General features: G+C 48.0%; 1 protein-coding gene across 1 annotated transcript in view; it reads right to left on the bottom strand.

The window, feature by feature from the left end:
- SLC34A2 (solute carrier family 34 member 2) overlaps positions 1–9497 on the bottom strand; it is a 187640-nt gene extending 178143 nt beyond the window's left edge. Inside the window, exon 1 of the mRNA XM_032495200.1 lies at positions 9299–9497. The gene's annotated coding sequence lies outside the window, so the exon portion shown is untranslated. The remainder of the gene's footprint in view (positions 1–9298) is intronic.
- Between the last annotated feature and the right edge of the window lie 9332 nt (positions 9498–18829).

Genomic DNA, 18829 nt, shown 5'->3' with positions numbered 1-18829 from the left:
GAGGAACTGCCTGCAGCTTCAGCTCCAGCCTTACCAGCTGTGCCACCCTGGGTACGCCCTGTCCCTCTCTGGGCCTGCATTTCCTTATCTGTAAAAAGGAGGTGATAATGGTGTCTGTGCTTCCTACTTCGCAGAGCACCAAGTGAGATGAGGGATATGAAATAATAAAGGGCTTTGGCAACTATAAGACTAGAGAGGTAATAATGGAGATGGTGGAGGTGTTTTTATCAGCGCCTGAACATAACCAGAGACCTGGGGAAACCAGAGGCCAAAAGGCCACTGGGGATATGGTCACGGGCATAGACTCTACAGCCAGACCGTGGTTTCCATCACAGTGTCTCTACATACTGGCTGTGTGTTCTCAGGCAAGTTAGTCAACCTCTCTGTGCCTTTGTTCCTTCTGTAAAATGCTGCTAACATAGTTCTTACTTCATAGGATTACTATGAGAATTAAATGGGTTACTCTGGATAAAGTACTTAGGGTCTGATGCACAGTGAATGTTTGTTAAAATATCTTGTTGGGCAGAGAAGCCTATTGGTCAAGGAAGCCGTGCCAGGCTGGGTTGGGGCCGGCTGGGTGGGGGGAGGGGGTCCCAGGAGGAGAAATAAGCCAACATTTGCAGCTCTTCCTGTATATTCCTCTACCTCTCAACTCCGTGCTCAATAAACTGCTCCAGTTTGTGCTATTACTGTGGCTGTCCACTGGAGGGAGCCACTTCCTCCTCTCCCGTCCCCTCAACACACACTGGCTGCTTAGGAAAACCCTCATCTTTCTTCCACAAGGCTTTGATCTTTCTAATACAGTGTTCATCAAGAAACCAAGTCATCTATGTGATTACACAAGTTCGAACCAATTTTACAAAGTGTGGGGCTTCACCTTGCCCAGATGCCACAATGAATCAAACAGCTACCCAGCCAAGAGGCTGCTGACAGGTGAGGCACCGTGTGTCCTCGTGTTCTCCCAGAGTCCCAGCCCTTTCTTTCCACTGCCCTCTCTGGTGACCTTGACTGACCCCTACTCCGGGAGCAGAAGATAGAATCTGGGTACTCCACGCACCCCTGAACCCCTCACTATCTCTTCCTTCTTCCCCGAACTCTCCCTCTAGGGCAGAGGCTGAGCAGGGCCCGGGCAGGGCCCGGGCAGGGCCCAGGCAGGGGCTGGGGAGGCCATAGGCCTCACTGAGGGGCTGAGTGGTCATTTCTTTCCAGAAGACCAAATGTCACAGTGAGACCAGCGATCCAGGGAAGCTGTTTCTCCCCTTAGACAGAGGCCTCCTCGTGAAAGACCCCTCTGTCCAGCCCAGCAGTCAGCTTCCCCCGCCTCCCCCCTGTGACCTGTAACTAACAGCTTTGGGCAGTGGGACTGAAGTCCTTGTACTGCTCTGGGCCCCCAGGCAGCACAGTTCTCCAATCCCTGCACCGAACACCGAGCACCCACCACGTCTGTGCAGCCGAGAGGCTGTTCAGAAGAGAAAGAGGAGGGAGGAGAAGGGGGAGAGAGAGGGACAGAAGGATGGGGAAGGAAGGGAGAGAAGGGAGGAAGGAGGGGAGAGGGGTGGAGAGAGGAGGACAGGAAAGCAATTTGGAGGAAGGAGCCAGACATTAAGAAGCAAAAGTCATGGTGTCAAGGCTGGTCTTGGAGTGGAAAACTGTCTTTTGGGTAATTACAGCAGGAGGATTTCAGAGGAGGAAAATCATCTCAGAACACCGGCCCCAGATGACAGCAGCCTCCTAACATAGGCGCCTCCCCAGGGGGACTCTAGATCCCACCTACAGGGCAAAGTGGGGACCACACTGATTGCAAATAAGAGTAACAGCAACTAAGTCAGAGCAATAGCACTCGGTGAGCACCTACTGTGTGCCAAACGTGGTTTTATACATATTACAGACATTTTCTCAGTTCAGTCCTCACTGCAGCTCTCCCAAGTAGAGGCTGCTTGTACACAGCTTGAATACATGAAGAGTTTAGGGGACTCATTGATGGGCCATAGAACTCCCTGGGGTGGACTAGGAGATAGACAGGACTCGAGTCTAGATCTGCCTGAATCTGGGATCCACTAGACTGTCACCGCTATCGGGTAAGGGCACTGGGTAAGGACTTCAGCAGGGCCCTAGCATACCGTTGAATCAGTTGCGGACTGCACAAAGGCTCCCCACCAGGAAGGGCTCTGCCCGCCAGACCCCCTCCCCTGCAGAGCCATGAGTGCCCAAAGGGAGGGGTACTTTTTCCTAATTCATCCAAAGGAGCTGATGAGCCACTAGCTTCTCTGCCTTTGACCCAGATGATCTCCTCTTATTCCCACAACAACCCTTTCAGGAAGGTACAGCAGCCCCCCGGAGTTCACAGACTTAACATGGACAGAAGGGCCCCCCACAACAGGTCTGTGGTGTGAAAGCATTGGTCATCTTGCTGGAGCTCAAATCTGAATGCTCGTGGGATGGTCACTTGGCAGGTGAGTGGCCTGCTAGCTCACGGCCTGATTCAGCTATCAGTGTCACCTGGTTGTATCCCAATGTTTCCCCTTTTATGGGAAAAACTAGATGGAGGACAGTATTCATAAATATTAGAACTATTTACGAAATCCAAAAGTGTATCATTTCGGGAAGGATGGAGATGGTACACTTAGTGACTGTTTATAACAGGTGGGCTGATTTAGGGAGCCAGTGAGCTGATGCAGCCCCAGAGACCAGCGTCAGTGGGGAGGGGCGAGGTGAGGGGGAACAGCATAGCTGGAACCAGGGGGAGCCAAGGCTGGCCCAGGGGGCACTCAGACCAAAGACCTCGGTCAGGCGGGGAGTGGCCAGAACAAACACCTTGACCTCTTGCTCCTCTCATCCTCTGGTCTCCTGTCCCAGCCTCTCTCTCATGTCAAAGCCAAGGGGAAGGCAAAGGCCAGAGAACGGGGATGATTCTATCCATAGAGATCAGCCTGCCCCACACAGAGTTCCAGGGTGAAGGTGGAAAGGGCAAAGGCGAGGGAGGAAGGGACAGTATGGCCCCTGCTTCCCTCTGAGAACAGAACAAGCACTTCCCTCCCTGAACTTCTGGAAATGTTGCTGGTAGACCACCCTCTGCTGTCAGCTTGTGGGGGGCCAAGGCCTGGAACCCTCACCTCGAAGAGAGGAAACACTTGGGCAACACCAGAGTTGGTGAGGATGCAGTGTGACAGGGACTCTTGCCCTCTGCTAGTGCGCGTGTAGATCATACTGACCCGCTGGGGACCAGTCCCGCAAAAGTAAGTGAGGCTGGATATTTGCAGACCTCTTGAGTTAGCAGTTCTGTTCGTGGAAAAACACTTTAAAGAAACTCTAGTAAGAACAGGACACCGGTAAAAAAAAATGTTCATTGAAGTATCACTTGTAAGAGCAGAAACTTACAACATCCTAAATGCCCATCGACAGAAGAATGGATAAATAACTTGTGGAATGTTCCACAGACTTGAAATGACTGAGCTATGGCTCTGTGAATCAACATGGGTAAATCTTCAAAGCATAGTATTGAACACAAAAAGGTACGTTGCTGAAGGCTGTACATAACCGTGTAACAGTTTATAATGTATGTCCATACATAGTATATGTTGTTATATAATAAAAACTTTATATTATAAATGATCTGTAAACTTTAACAACATATACAATAATAGAATTTTTTGTGGAGACAATATTTGTGTTAATAATATGAAAACATGCCTGGGATTAATAACCAAATTCAGAGAGGGGGGGAGGAGACGTAAGGGCTCCAATTGTGTCTATAATGTTCTGTTTTATTTTTGAAAATCTGGCAAAAGGGTAAAGTTTTATAATCCCAGTAGCAGATCCATGGCTGCTCGCTACATTACTCGCCATGCTGTTCTATTTGCTGGCGTCCTGCGTACATTCTCAAGGTCTCTGATATTTAATGAATTTCATTCTGGGACCCTTGGGCTCAGTATTTCAAATCAGCCCTTTAATTAAAGAACTTCACTCACGTGTCCCTTAACACTTGGAATCTCCTCGAAAACCCTGCCCTCACGGCTCTGTGAGAGAGCTCCTGGTTCTCCCCCCAACTGCCCTGGAATATTGGAGAGTGCCCTCTCGGTAAATCCAGCACCTGCTTCCGTTTGTTTTAAGAATCACCTGGTACACAGGCTGCCTCCAAGAACACTTGACTGCTCTCTGCTTAATCAGGGAGCAGCTTCAAGCACCGCAGAAGGACTCAGGAAAACACTGTCTTCCTCCCCAGGGAACTCTGCCCAGTCCCGGGTACCAGGAATTCTGAGGACACACGTCCAGCAGGAAAGGCTTTTCCCATATTTGTCACACCCATGGGGGGCCTGGTTTCCCCTCAGAGCCCTCGGCTTACCTGCACCCTCAGGAGGTTTCTGGGGGTTGCTGCAAAAAACCATTCATAAGGTTTCAAGAATTTCACCATGGGTGCAGAGAGCAATGGCCCTCTGAGTTGTTTTCCCAAGTCCACATTCAAAGGCCTTTAAGGAAATATCTGATCAGCTTGGTCTTGTGTCCTGACAAAAACCCCAGTCACCTTCCGTTTCCCTGCATCAGAAGTCCCCCACCCCACACACATGCAGTCTCTCTGCCTCCTTTGACCCCTTCTAAATAGAAGAACTCAGCAACTCCAAGGAGACTTGGGGAGGAACCGGCAGAACCCAGGAGTACGGGGAGGTGGGCGAGTCCGTCCGGCCTTGAGACTTCATCGCCCATCACCATGCTCCCTGAGGACACCTTTGCATGGGTGCTGCTCCCCTTCTCTGCCCCTCCCTGGGCACCAGTGGGGCTGCTCCATGTGCCAGGCAGGTGGCCGCAAATCTGGCCAAGAAGCCGTGCCTGGCAGAGCTTATCTGCTAGTGGGGGGAACAGGCGGTTTACAAGAAAACTAACAGTCACACAATATAATTGCAGGTAGAGATATGTGCTAGGTGGAAAAGCAAAGTGGGAGAATGGGGTGAGGGGTAGGGGGAGTCAATGCCTCATCGGCAGGGTTGGGAAGCCTCTGTGGGAAGGTGACTTCAGAACACAGTGGACGTCGGAACGTGAGGTGGGAGCCAGGCATGGAGACATCTAGGGGCAAGTGGGTCTAAGAAGAGGGACCAGCAAGAATGTGATGGGAGGTGCAGTGCAGGTGGTGAGACAGCCAGGGCAGACCTTGTCCAGTGCTGTGAAAGAACAGTCATGGCGCTGTTTTACAGATGAAGAGACAGAGGGTCCAGAAGGTTACAAGGCTTGCCAAGACCGCACAGATAGTACTTGCTAGCTGAAGCCAGGCCATCTGACTCCAAAAGGCATTACTCCCCACTGCCTTCCTGCATTGGACACACCCAGATCCACGGCCCGTATCCAAACCCTGGGTCAGCTGTGAGTCGAAATCCAGAAGATTCCAGTTTAAGAATGTCCATGCAGTGCAGTGTGGCACGGTCTGTGATGCCCCCAGGGAGTCTGGGACAGCACACAATTAAACATATGAACATAGCATGACACAATTAGACATATTCCTATTTCTGCACCAAAACATACTCATCTTCACACTTATGGGCTAAATACGAGCTATTAATAGCCTCAGTTCAGGTGAGATTTTGCCACCAAATTCAGGTCACAATTTAATGCCAGTTTAGTTACCAAAATAAATAACAAACAACTCGTTTTTCAGAGCCTTTAGGATTTCCACTAAAAGCACTGGGGGCACAAAGTTACAGCTTCTGAAAATGACAGCTCTGTAAAGACAGGAGGTGGGGAAGCCAGCTGGAAACAAGGTCACCCATATTCCCACCTCGGCGCGGCTCAGACTGTAGGAACTGTCGCTAAGGGGGCCGAGCGCTCAGGGTGCAAACTTCCTCGATGGCAAAGGAGCCAACAGCAGCTGGAGGGCAGCTGGCAATGCAAGGGAGAAAGGTGAAGCCAGAGTCCAGATCCGGGTGACAGAAGGCAACTGGAAAGCCCAGCTTTACCAGTAAGGGAACAAAATGAAAGTTAGCTTTTCAGCCCTTCTTTTTGTGCCCTTGCAAGACTGGGTTGGGTTTGAAAATGAGACCAGAGGCAGAGAAGTTAAAGAAGGGAGAGACAGAAAAGCATCTTTCTTTAAATTAAAAAAAAAGTTTACCCTGGTGCCTGAGTCTTGGTCCTCCTGCCCCATCCCTACCAAGAAGTGCAAACCCATCCTGGACCCCTTCCGGGCTCCCCCTCCTCGCTCTGCCTTAGCCCCCCTCTCCTCTGCTCAGCCCCTTAGAAGGGCCAGCACTGGAGCGAGGCCAAGGGTGCCGGGCAGAGGAGCCAGGCTGGAAGAGGTATTGGCCATCGTTCCCCACCCAACATCAGGTTGCAACTCAGTCTACATACGGTTTCCACTTCTGTCTTAACCAGCTTTAAGAGTCACTGAGAATCAAATGGCAACAGAATTAGGAAATGATACAACCCCAGGCTTTCCTTGGGAAATTGGGAAAATATTCATTCATTCAATGATTCTACAAAGTTTACTGAGCTCCTACTATGTGCCAGGGGTTGGGCTACATTAGCAAACAAAACAGCAAGAGTCCTTGCCCTCACTGGGGAGGGGAGTCAGACTTGGATCCAAAATACCATCACGTATGTTTTTCAAAAAGGTTAAGAAAGGCCTCCGACAGCTGCTACCAGCCCCTGTGGCATTGTCTCATGAATGCCCTCAGTGGAGAAAAATGTCCATCCTTTGAGAGTTTGAGGGCGTTCAAAGCCAGAGCTGATGTCTGAGGCAATACTTAAATGGGGAAATTTTCCTTGACCAGAAAGAAACATGTAACCAAAGCAATGAAGCGACGGTGATGACCATCTGGAATTAACCACATAAGCAAGGGAGAGTCACCACGGCTGAGTTCGCTGAGTGTGGGTCTGGGCCAGAATGCGTCAACCCCTTCCCGGGAACATTATCTCCTTTGCCCTCACCTGGACCCCAAGCAGGATAGGATCACTGTCCCCATTCCACAGGTAAGGAAGATGAGGCTTCGAGACGTTAAGGAGCCTGGTTATGGTCTCATGGCTACTGAGTGGCAGAGTGTGGGCTCGGAGCTGCTATGTCCGCCCCCAAGCTTGTTGTTGGGACTAGGGCAGGGAGAGGGGGAGGGACTACTCCAAGCTGGGGGGGTCTCTGTGCAGGGAGGTGAGACAATGGCAGAGGGATTGGTCCTCAGGCAGGAAGGGAGGGAGCTAGCCCCGCAGGGGTTGGTGTCCACGGGAAATCTGGGACAGGGAGCAGTGGGGATGACAGCAGTACAGAAAAGCCTCAGCACTTCAGGGCAGGGCTTGAAAAAGATGTGCTTTTGCAGTGAGCCCCCAAATCGCAAATCATTAAAGGAAGACTTCATATTCTTGCTTTTGGGTGTTTCAGGATGCCGTCTCGAGGCTACATCTGCAGGCCTTGGGCTGTGAAGCCACTTTCGTGATAATTGGCTCCTGGATGGAGCATCCCTGGGTGGAATCTGAAACTGGGCCAAACAAGGGAGGGCAAGGAGAGACCAAGAAAGAGGCAGCCGCCCCAGATTGGTTGTTGGCAGGTTTAATAAGCAAAGGAACTTACAAACGAGACTTGTTTGAGGTGGCCCCCAGATCTCCACACCTGCTAGTCAATCTTAAAAGTTTATGCAGACGCCTTAAGTGGGTTCAGATGGTCTCAACGACACATTATTTCAAAGCTGCATCCTTGAAACAGCTCCTAGTGTGGTCATGGTGGGTAGAACCTAGGTTCCAAGGGCAGGGGACGGGGTGAGGAGCCTCTGATTGCCCGGGTCCAGCTCACAGGTTAACCGGTGGTCACGTCCTCTCAATGACCTCCTCTGACACATAAACAGCAAACTATGCATTGAAATTAGACTTACAAGGTTTCTCACTGGTTTTGTGTAGCAGTGCTGATTAGGTCCTTGAAATTTTTGCTCTCCACAGGTTAAATATTGCCCCCCTCCCTGCAAATGTTTTGCACAGTGTATTTGCTTAGCAAATCTCTTTGTCATAAAATATACCAACACTCCATTTTAAACGAACAGGATCCAAATAAACGAAATTTGACCCAACTTAGATGTTTGTTTCAGCCCCAGCTCACTGACACCCACACTGTCCAGAAGACCCAGGCCATACCAAGATGGGAAAAACACACAGGAAGATTTGCAGGCTTGAGAAAGACACAGACTCCTCAACAGGCCCCAAGGACGTTCTCCCGGGTGTTTGAACTGGGTTCTACCAGGAGGCCCTCAGCACCTGGGGACAGCACAATCTCAAATTTTAAATAAAACTTTGAAAATTGCAGCTAGATCATGAATGTGTCCTTGGTCATGAGTCCAAAAATGAACACAGGACTGGTTATGCCATTTGCAGGACCCAGTGTGGAATGAAAATACGGGACCCCTTGTTAAAAATTTCAAGACGGCGACAGTGAAGTGAGAGACTGAATATGCAAATGCTCAACAGCCAGACCATATATAAAAATGGCACTCTGACCCACAGCCTGCAGCCACCTACCCAGGAAACCAACTCCTTATCTACAATAGCCAGCCCAGGAGGCCAGCCTGCTTTAAGTAAGTCGTTCTTGCAGGAAGTGAGACTGCCATCTCCAGTGACAGTCCAGGAAACCAAACCAAAATCCTTGTAACAATCAGCCCCAAATGGCCAGGACTTGATCAATAACTGACAGCTTCCCTAATTTTTGTCCCTGGTTTCAACTTAGGACCAAGCAGAGAAAGCCAAACATGCACCTCTAACCAGTCACACAGGACGCCCCGCTTCCTTCCACTCAGCCTCCTCCAGCCTCCCTGGGCCAGCAGCCTCCAGTCAGGGCACGCCTGGAACCGTCCCTTTCCCCCACTATAAAGCGTCCCCACCCCTTCTGCCTGCCTTGGAGTCTCTGCCAAAATGCAAGACTGCCTCCCTTGCTCAAGGAAGTTCGGAATAAACAGCTTGTTCTCATTTGATTGGTCTCTGTTTATCTCCACAGAGCATTAAACTGAGCCTGGGCCCTTCAGAGCACGAGGCCACGCATGGTGAAGCAGACCTGGCGTTAACAGCCCAGAAAAGCAAACTGCTGCCCTCTGCAGGGGCTGCCAACCATCCTCCCACTCACAAGCCGAGACCATGTCTGAGACCCGTCTCCTGATGGGGACTCTTCCACACAGTCTCCCTCTCTGGGGTGTCTCTCCCAGGCCGCTGAGCCTGGCAGAGGAATGCCTGGTGATCCAGCGTCAGCCAGAGAGGCCATGTAGTGCCTGGGCTTCCTGGATTGAGGCATTCCCACAGGGCAGCCTCAGACACCGGCCTGGGTTGGCCGAGGGGAGCAGCTCTTTCCTACCTTGGGTGGCTCAGCTCCGCCGTCCTGGCCCGAGCGCTGGGAACCTTCGGCCCTGACAGGCTTGGGGCTAGAGCTAGGCTTCTCAGGCACCAGGGGGCGCTATGGCTTCCTGAACAGGGCTCTGGGTGCCACACTCCATCAATTTCAGGGGCAGGGCTTCCCGCAGGGCACAGAGCTTTAGTGAGGATTTGCAACCAGGCAGCAGGGGTGCACGCCCTTGAGTTCATGGGCCAGAAGGGGAAGGTACGTAATTTATAAGTTAAGGGAGGGCCTGACCCCTCATGACCTCTGTGTGACCTAATCACCTCCACTCTGAGCCTCTCTGTCCTCTTCCATTTAAAGGGATAAACAATGCTTCCTTTCCCATGGGTGATGGGGTGGGGGCAGCTGAACAAGTTAACACCCATAGTGCATGGAGCCTGGGTCCTCGCCTATGATTAGCGCTCAGAAAACACAATGGTTACGGTGAGAACTCTGTTGGAGCAGAGATGCCAGCCAACCTGGGGCTGGGCTGCTGGGGCCTGGAGCTGAGGTGTGGGGCTTGGATGAGTGAGGGCAGCTTTGGAAAAGCATTTGATCTGGACTCTGGGCCCCGCCAGAGGGACAACAGAGCTTTATTCTTCTAAATTAGGTGGACACATTTCGTACACTTCTCCCCCCAGAGCAGCATCGCTCCTTTCTGTTCTGCTTCAACCCATAAACCATGACTGTCTTCCTTTCCTTTTCTAGTGACTTTGTGTGGCATCGTCTTCTCAACCGCTTTGCAGCAAACCGTCACCCATCCCTCCAGCTTCTGGAAATGGGCTGGGAAGTGTCACACGCCCAATGCCCGGCCCAGAGCCAGACTAGCTGTAAATCAGCATATATAATTATATACATATTTTTTATATTTATATTTTATATTTATAATTTATATATATACATATAATTAAGCATAAACAGGCTATTACCCTAATTTTGGAACGACGAGGAGTGAAGAGTTAGAAATTTGAGATCTAAGGCTCACGTTTTCACTGAATTGCTGAGCCAATTTGCAAATCTGTTCCTTCAACTCCCATTTCTCAAATGCAAACTACATGATTACATATCCTGCTCCATCCCAAGACCCTCTCACCCCATCAAGTCCCTTTTACCTGTTGGATGAGTAAATAAGATAACCGTTTGTGATCCTCTGAGCTATTTTGTGGAAAAACACAAAATGTAACTTATTTTCCTGACACCACATTATCACAGTTCCTAGCCCACAGCTAATGGGCCAAGTATGTTTCTGGTCTGTATCTCGTGGGGTCGTCAGTCTTTCTCGCAGCGTTCACAACCGAGCATTCCGTGTTTTGCAGTTTCCCTACCACAAACTGCAAACTCGCCCCCTTCCTGGCCCACGAATTTATTCTGAAGATCATTTCTCCGCCTCTCACCTGCTTTCCATTTCCCGTGGGAGCCTATACCCACTGAAGTCTGTAGACCAATAAAATGCAAAGTAATCTTGATGAATTGGGAAGTGGGACAGAGAACATTCACAGCACAAATACTGTGGGCAGCTTTCCGGGGAGAGCACAGCTGTCTCTGTGAGCCCTGAGCACGCACACACACACACACACGCACGCACACGCACAGACACACACGAACCTGTTTGGGAGGCAAAGCAAGAGGACATGGTAACTGGCGTGGGCAGCACTGTCTTGGAGGAAACCACACTGACATCAGGCGGCAGAATTGGGGGTTCTACCACCTACTGCTCCCATGTCTGCAGGAAAAGCAGCATTGCTCCCTCTCACAGCCAGTCTCCTCACCGTTGGTGATTCTGAACAAAGGAGTTCTGAGAAGCTTGGGCAGTCAGTCACACCCCACAGACACCACGGTGGCCATGCCCCTGCAGGAAGACTGTGCCCAGGGAGTGTGGCCAGGGCACGGGAGGGAGAGCGGGGTCGTGGAACAATACAGACCCCAGAAAGGCAACACATGCAGTGGTTACAAGCAAGGGTGCTGCACCAGACTGCCTAGCTTCACATGCCCATCCTGCCCTTGCTGTCTGTGCAACTCCAGTGAACAAGTGAGAAGACTTACCCTGTGCTTCAGTTTCTTCATCTGTGAAATGGGGATGATGCTAATAGTAGTACTTACCTTGTAGGACTGGGGTGAGGCTTAAATGAGTTATTCGTGGGATGTGCTTGGATGGTGCCCAGCTTACTAAGTACTCAGTCATTCTAGCAATTGTTGTCATCTGGGGTCAGATCATGTTTCGCATCCTAGCCCTATGGCTGACTAGTTTTGTGACTGGGACAAATCGGACCTCTCTGAACTTTTCTTCCTTTTCTGTAAACTAAGGATAGCAATCCCTTTGTTGAACAGCTGTTCAGAGAACTACATGAAATAATGTTTCTGAAGCACATGACACACTTCTGCATAGGAGAAACTTGAAAAGTCAAATGCAGACAGAGACAGGGGACGGGAGTGGCACATGCAGGTAGAGACCTTTTGATCACAACCAGCCTCAGGTCTGGCCTGGCCCCGCAATGTCTGTGACCCCGAGCACTTGGGATTCTCGTGGACAGCTTGGCAGATCCAGAGGTTCCCAGGTCCAGCTGGGTCAAGGCCCTCCTGGGTCTGCTAAGTAGCCAGCTGAAGTCTGGTCCATCTCCTAGGGGCCTGGGAAATGCCTGATTCCCCAAAGAGTCAGCTCCTGGACTGGGCAGCTCCCCCTGAGGAATGCTTCAGATGACCCAGCAGAGGACCCAGCACTGGAAGGCCCTGAACCGTGGCTCCACACCAGGGGAAGGACTGATGCTTCCGCCCCTGCCCCTCCAAGAACCGACCTGGGCCTCTGAGCAGGGGTCACTCAGGCCACTCTCCTGGGTGGCAGTGCTGGGCTGCCTCCTCTCCACACATGACTGTCTCCATGACCAGGACTGTGCTCAGGACAGGATCAGGCAGGAGAACCACCAGAAACACCTGCTTCCAGAGCCCGCAGGGAGAGCTGCCGAGTCCAGCTGTAAAAATCAAGTCAGAACTGACCTCCACCTCCGTTATAGGCTTTATTCTTACCTCCTGGATGTAAGTACTAACTCCGGCGGGTACATGACTGGAGAACACTGCCCACACTCACAAGCTGGCTTTGCATTTTCATCCCACACCAGGTCCTCCATCATCCTGCATGTCTGCTTCCAGCTCCTCAGGGCAGTCAGTGTAGGGCTTAGGGGCCCGGCATCAGCCCACCTAGGTTCAAATCCCAGCCTCACTACTTACTAAATAACTGAAGGAAGTCACGGACCCCCCTCTTGGCCCTTCAAAGCCCTGTGAGCCTTAGACACACATGCAGCTTTTCTCTCCCATCACTGCAGTCACTTCAGTCTCCTCATTCACTGGTGACCTCAGCCCCCAACTCAGGGTTCCTTTCTCCACCACTGTTGCCATCATCTTTCCTGGTGACTTTAACAGCCACACGGATGAGCCAGCCAACCCCCCCGGGCACTCAGTTCTTGATGTACTGAGCTCAAGTGATTTTCTCCTTGCCGGACAGCAGCCACCACGGCCCCAGTGACCCTCGTCCTCACCGACTCCACCCTGTACCACGCACTGCAAGCAGCCCTCTCTGGCCACCACCTGTCTCTCCATCCTTCTGATTCTAAAACCCCCCAATCCTCCACTCTACCCCGCTGGCCCTGTCATTGTTTTACTATGTTCTCTAACCGCCTCACCTGTCTCTGCCTTGTTGCAATGGTTTGACAAAACCCCGATTTAGATTAAACCCATCACTCCACCCAACCCAGCCCAAGCCCTGAGCATCAGGAGAAAACGATTCCATTAACTGGACTCACTTGGACTTTACAGCACAAATCTCCAGCAGACCCTCAATACTAACACCTCCTTGGCAAATTTACTTTCCCATTGGAGTTTGACAATTTCACCTCTCTCCTCTCTCTCTGCTGAGACCTTAACACCTATTTCCTGGGGAAAACTGTTGAACTGCCACAGTACCACCACCTGCCAACATCTGTGCCCACACTCTCCTGTGAGCAGAGGGGACGTCACGCTCCAACCCAAGGCCAACCTTCCTCTGGTCATTAGGTCTCAGCCTCTTGCCTTCTCAAGGGTTTCACACACATATCTCCCCCTCCCCCTTCTCTAGAATTCTCTAGAATGGTCAATGTCTTCCCCTCAGTGGGTAACTCCTGTGGATGTGTAAATATATCTTCTGATCATCCACCTTTTTAAAGGAGGCCCTGATGCCGTCTCCCTCTGGCCACCACTCCATTCTTCTCCCCTCTTCAAGCAAAATTCTTCAAGAGTTGACTACCTCCGTGGTCTCCACTTCCTCACCTCACAGTTCTTTCACACCCACTCCAATAGGGCTCCGGCTGCCAACACTCCTCTGGAAACATTTCCTGTGTCACCACTTTTTTTTTTTAAATACTAAAAATCACCTTTCTAATCCATCATCTCTCCTAAGTTAACAAAAATGGAGGCCTTAAAAATTATCTGGAGCCTGAAAACTGGAAATCTTGATTTGGAAATCAAGGCTGGTGTCTGGATAGAGGGGAGCTTGCAGATCTGTAACTGCTATTTCCAGTGGGTGCAGACATGGACTGACAGTGATGGGTCTTCCACAGAGCAATGGTAACATGAGTGGCAGTCAGTTTGCAAATTTTGGAATATAGCCCATTTTGTGAACAAATTCAATACACTGTGATGTTGTTAAGATTTCAGGATAATTTATCATATTTCAAACCAAAGTCCACTTTGCTGTATGATATCTGGTAATCCAATCAAGTATTTTTTGAGCACCTATCTCTTGAGTGTGACAGACACCATGCTTGGTGCTGCGTGTAGGGAGGTAGAGCAAAATGGGCATGATCTCTGACATTACAAGGTTTATAATTTAATCAGATTATAAAATACTAAGCACCAAGTTAATACATAACAACAAATTGTGACAACTGACTGGAAGGGATCAGTAACAGAGACTCAAAATCATAGTAGGATCTCTAAGGAGACATTAAGCTGAGAAATTAAGAGTGAGTGAGAATTAACCTTGTGAAAGGGTTAGGAAAGGACAGCACTGGCAGAGCTCTGGGGGAGGAAACAATTCCATTCCTTCAAGAAATGGCAAGAAAGCCAATCTGAACTGGTAGGGGAGAGCCCCGAGACGACACTGGGGAGAATAAGGAGGTTGAAGGTCATTTGAAATGCAACCACCCCTGACTTGCAATTTTTCAGAGATGATAGCCAATTCTCCACCACTCCTTTTCTCCATTTCCTGGCGGAGTTTGACATGGCTGACAGCTCCCGACTGGGCTCCCACTACGCCAGTCACCTGGGTCTCCTCCTGACATGTGGGCTAATCTTTCCAAGTGTCCTTTGACGGCTCCTCCTCCAGCAGGGAGAAAATGGCACCCAGAACAGCCTCAGCCATTTACAGCCAGTCATATGGCTGTAACCCTGCCACCTGGAGATCTTGATCTTACACCCCAGGAAAGCAAACCAAACCTCTCTTTTTATCCTTCATACGTCTTCCTGCAACAACTGGGCAGGACAAAATTAGTGGAAAGGTAAAAGGGAAGAAACGTGTTATCAATGTTAGGAAGTTTTGCAGCATCACCTAAAATGTTGACAATCACTAGCATAGTTTAGAGCAGCCAGCCACACATCTAGCTGAACTCTTAATTTTATTATCTGAATAGTGGAAAATGTAATTTAGAGTAATAGTGTTCCTTCTGCATTAGGAATCAGGAATCCAGTCTTGGGGGCATATGAGAACACTGGAAGTTGGAGACAGGAGGCATAAACTACAAATTTATCTCGTTTTAACCTTTAAAACATCTATCAAGCCAGTAAACAGTGTCACTTAGTCACATCACAGAACAGTTTTATCATGAGCACAGAGGTAACCACACAGTACACTCCGTGTCTGGAGTCTGACTGCACACACTGAGGAAAGGCGACACTTACGAGCTGAAATGGACCAATTTGCACGGCCCACACAGACCCAAATCAGCATCTACTGCTTGGCTGAATGTCGCCCTCCTAGTGCTGAAAGGTGTCCTTAAGGGCTTCATTTCCACACATCACAGTGCAGAGAGAACTGGGGTACACGTAGGCCCTCCATCATCTAAACAGCCTTATGGAAGTGTGAGCACCTTGTAGGTGATATTCACCACCAGTTAGTTATCGTTAAAGAAAAAATACATCAATTTCCAGTGCATCTAAGGGAGTAGTTTTTAACCTAACAACTAAAAAATGATAAACAGCTAATTACTAAAAACTAGCTTCTGTGGAAAATAATGGTTCTCAACCTCAGTGAACATAGGATCAGGTGAACTGGTTAAAAATGCAGGCCTGGACCCAATCTTCACCTTCTGATTGAGCGGGCCTGTGGTGGCCTCCCAAAATTTGCATTTTTAATCACTGGCCCACGTGATTTTTGATGTGGCAGTGTGTGCTTTGTGGAAAATCCTATATCCTGTTCTAGTTCACCCAGAAAGTGAAAAACATTGATTATCTACCATATCAACAATTCACTCCTTAGCACTAACCCTTTAACTACTGAGAATTTCTGATCTGAAAATTCTTCACAAGAGTTGAAATGCTACTTTCTGCCCTAATATTATTTAAATATTAATATCTTACTCTCACATTATAAGGTTTTTGTGATCTTGACTTAGTATGGTTCGAAGTACCATCTCCCTCTGGCTCAGTGAGAACTAAAGATGACATGACCGTCAAAATGTAGAGTCTAATAAATGCAAAGAGTCACAATGTTAAGAGGTGCCAGAGAAACTGATTTGCTCCTGGTGAAACCAGGCAAACCATGATTTCAGGTATAGCACCCTCTAGAAGTATTTAGCACTCTGAACGCAGAAGACCTACACAAGCAATTCTCCAAGGAAGACATACAAATGATCAATAGGCACATGAAAAAGTGCTCAATATCACTAATTATCAGAAAAATGCAAATCAAAACTACAAGGAGGTGTCACCTCACACCAGCCAGAATGGCCATCATTCAAAAGTCCACAATGACAAATGCTGGAGAGGCTGTGGAGAAAAGGGAACCCTCCTACACTGCTGGTGGGAATGCAGTTTGGTGCAGCCACTGTGGAAAACAGTATGGAGATTCCTCAAAAGACTAGGAATAGACTTACCATATGACCCAGAAATCCCACTCCTAGGCATATATCCAGAAGGAACCCTACTTCAAAAAGACACCTGGACCCCAATGTTCATAGCAGTACTGTTTACAATAGCCAAGACATGGAGACAGCCTAAATGTCCATCGACAGATGACTGGATAAAGAAGTGGTATATTTATACAATGGAATACTATTCAGCCATAAAAAACGACAACACAACAGCATTTGCAGCAACATGGATATCCCTGGAGAATGTCATTCTAAGTGAAGTAAGCCAGAAAGAGAAAGAAAAATACCGTATGAGATCGCTCATGTGTGGAATCTAAATAACAAAACAAAACAAAAACATAAATACAAAACAGAAACAGACTCATAGATACAGATACAAACTTGTGGTTGCCAAGCGGGAGAGGGGTGAGAAGGGACAGACTGGGAGTTCAAAATTTGTAGATACTGACAGGCATACGCAGAATAGATAAGCAAGATTATACTGTATAGCACAGGGAAATATATACAAGATCTTGTGGTAGCTCACAGTGAAAAAAATGTGACAATGAATATACGTGTGTTCAAGTATAACTGAAAAATTGTGCTTTACACTGGAATTTGACACAACATTGTAAAATGACTATAACTCAATAAAAAAACATTAAAAAAAAAAAAAGAAAAATGTTTTAGCATTTTGTGAAGTACTTTACTTTGGAAAAAAAAAACTAACAAGGAAACAAAAATCTAGAAAGCCAGAGAATTAAAAAGACTACTGTCACAGTCCATTAAGTCTGACCAAAAGAAAAAAAAAGCTATTTTAAACTTCTAAAATACCAACACAATTTATCCTAGAAAAGAGCAGCAGAGAACACTGAACTCAGAAGTGCTAGTCTCTATCAGGTGTCTCCTGTGTGCCAACCACGATGCTCTACAGTAGTGCCCTCGTTCAGCCCTCACACCTAGGACAGGTTCTCTCATCCCCACTGTACCAGGGTAGGGGTCCAGAGTTCCACACACAGCCAGTAACTGGTGGAGTCTTAATGGCCCAGCTTCCTCACGTCCCCACACTTTACTTGTCATTCACTAAAGTCAAAACTCAAATTCAGTATCTGCTGCTAATTATACTAGTAATAAAGTGATAATCTATAATGATCAAATTGGTTCTAAATATTAAAGTTTCTAATGGTATGGAAATGATAGCATATATCTAAAAATACAATGATAAACAGGAAATTATTTGTTTTATACTTAGTAAAACTAAGGAGATATATGCAGGTATCAGTTTAAACGTTTTCATATTAATGTAATACAAACCCAGTTCCGACATACGTGATTTACCATATTACCCTAAAAGCATTACTAATTTAGCTCAGTGTTAAGCGATAGTTAGGGCATCAATAGAACTGTTTCTGATCCCTGGTTCAAGATGAGGGCAGGGTCTCGGTGTCTCCGTTTCAATATATATCCCTATGCTGGAACCACAGGAAGCAAATGTTCACCTATCAAAAAATCTTTGTAAATTTAATGAAGTCAATGAGAGAGATTACAGTCCAACAAAGCACTGGTTGCTTACTGTGAAAATGCAATTCATTCCAAGAACAAGCTGTAATTATTTGTCCCTAAAATCCATCACAGTTATTTAAATGTTATGTAGTAAATCTGTGCAATGCACTCACCCTAATTTGCCCCACATACCTACCACCTATAAATTCTCTGAAATGTCATCTAACAGTTCACCTTTCTTGCTCACAAAAGTTAATTCAAGGCATTCTGCAACATGCTACAAACACTGATCAACCATCAATAAACATTTATGTAAACTGTATATGAATCGTATTTCAGGCCTGTTATGGGCAAGGCTGCAGGGTAGCATGGCTGGTCTCCTGAAGTCCACAGTTCTAGACTCGAAGTTTATCCACACAACACTGGCTTCCCTTAAAAACCAAAAAAGATCAGACCAACTGAGGCACCTTCAGCATCTAAAGAGTGATATACCTAAAACCCAGTGTTACAGCTCCCTGTGTCTTTCCCTGTCTGTGTCTAACAAATGACAGCAATCCTGCAGTTACCCACTTACCTGCGTATAGTATATCTTCCTGCCTAAAGATATTTAAAGCTTTAAAAAGTGATTCTCTCATTTATCAGTGAATTGATATTAGAAATTACATATAAAATGGACACTCTTTGAAAGTCACATGACAGCACCACAATACTTTAGGAGTGAGCATGAGGAAGTCAACGGCAGCTCATCTGCACCAGTGCTAAATTATGTTTAGTTGATCATGAGTTGATTTCTCACGTTCCCAAGGAGTCAACCACACAGCCACCGTATGTCCCTGACCAACACTAACAGAGGAAAAAGACACTTCTAAACACTGCTGACTCAAAGGATTCAGAGCTCAAATACAATTAACAA

The sequence above is a fragment of the Camelus ferus genome, chromosome 2 (genome assembly GCF_009834535.1).
Source record: "Camelus ferus isolate YT-003-E chromosome 2, BCGSAC_Cfer_1.0, whole genome shotgun sequence".
Classification (NCBI taxonomy): domain Eukaryota; kingdom Metazoa; phylum Chordata; class Mammalia; order Artiodactyla; family Camelidae; genus Camelus; species Camelus ferus.
This window is presented reverse-complemented; position numbering and strand designations above follow the sequence as displayed.